The sequence below is a fragment of the Mustela erminea genome, chromosome 17 (assembly GCF_009829155.1).
Source record: "Mustela erminea isolate mMusErm1 chromosome 17, mMusErm1.Pri, whole genome shotgun sequence".
NCBI lineage: Eukaryota > Metazoa > Chordata > Mammalia > Carnivora > Mustelidae > Mustela > Mustela erminea.
Genome location: NC_045630.1, coordinates 17023640 through 17025119, shown reverse-complemented (window position 1 = coordinate 17025119; position 1480 = coordinate 17023640). Strand labels below are relative to the sequence as shown.

Here is a 1480-nt window from a genome sequence, read left to right as displayed (position 1 = left end):
GCAAAATAAGTCAGTCAGAGAAAGACAAATACTGTATGATTTCACTCATGTGGAATTTAAGAAACAAAATAAACAAGCAAAGGGAAAAAAAGAGAAGGAGAGACAAACCTAGAAAAAGACTCAACTATAGAGAACAAACTGATGATTACCAGAGTGGGTGGGGGACAGGGGAACAGGGAGAGAGCACTTATCATGGTTCGAGAAATATGAAATGAGTGCTCACTTTGGCAGCACATATCCCCAAACTGGAACAATATACGGAGAAGATTTGCGTGGCCCCTGCTCAAGGATGACACACAAATTCGTGAGGCGTTCCGAACTTTGCGCAGTTTCCCCAGGGAACCGCCATCCTTGGCGGATTAACTCAGAGGAAAGAGTATGAGTCAAAGCCCCCATGTGCAGTGCTGGATAATGAAATTGTGATATCTGACTAGAAAAATATACATGTAGATTTTTTTAGATTGCTATTTATTTGACAGAGAGAGAGAGAGAGATCAGAAATAGGCAGAGAGGCAAGCAGAGAGAGAGAGGGAGAAGCAGGCTCCCCACCGAGGAGAGAGCCCAATGCGGGGCTCGATTGCAGGACCCCGAGGCCAGGACCCAGGCCAAAGGCAGAGGCCCAACCCACCGAGCCACCCAGGCACCCCAGAAAAATATATTTTTAATGAAATTTTACAAAAAGACAGAAAGAAAGAAAGAAAAGAATCTCAGGAGATGGTTGGGCTCCTGGTGTCAGAGGTCGGGAATCTCGACCTCCAGACCAAGCCTTGGCCAGAAGCAGCTCCAGCTCGCACCACAGTGTCACACACGGGAACAGCCCCAGACCGTTCCCCATCCTCCCCTCCTCGGCGCCCCACCACACCCCATAGGACCAGCAGAATGGGCCTTAGAGCTCTGGTCCCTTGTTCCCCCGCACACTGCTGGATTCGGCCCTGTCCTTTGAAGGAAAAACTTCCCAGACGGTCCAGGCGGTGGCAGCCGGTTCCCACCCGGCAGCCTGGGGTTGCAGGTGTCCAAACTCCCCATGCACTTTGGCCTTCAGAAGCCATGGAAACGGGGTGCCTGTGTGGCCCAGCTGGCTGAGCTCAGATCGTGACCCCAGGGTCCTGGGATGGAGCCCCACATCGGGCTCCCTGCTCAGCAGGGGAGTTTGCTCGTCCCTCTGCCCCTCCCCAAATTGTGCTCTCTCTCTCTCAAATAAATAAATAAATAATCTTTACCAGAAGAAGCAGCAGCAACAGCACCCACCTAAAGACAGGGAAAGTGAGGTCAGAAGACATCCTTTTGATGTCCACAGCTATCTGATCATTAGCAGACTTGCTCAGCTCCTAGCCCTCAGGTTAATTGTGGGGGTGGGTCCTGAAACCCTGTGAGGCCAGTGCAGGAGCCCTCAGTAAACACCAGTGCTCTCCCCACCTGTTGCCTATGGAGGGATCTCGTGCGGTTCCCTGAGGTCTCTGAGCCTCAGTCCGGGGTTAAA

The 1480-nt window shown here is 51.7% G+C and overlaps 1 non-coding gene across 1 annotated transcript; it reads left to right on the top strand.

Moving 5' to 3' along the window:
* The first annotated feature begins 215 nt into the window (after window positions 1-215).
* LOC116576866 lies at window positions 216-324 on the top strand. Its single transcript, XR_004280325.1, has one exon. It is a non-coding gene; the product is annotated as a U6 spliceosomal RNA (small nuclear RNA).
* The last annotated feature ends 1156 nt before the right edge of the window (window positions 325-1480 follow it).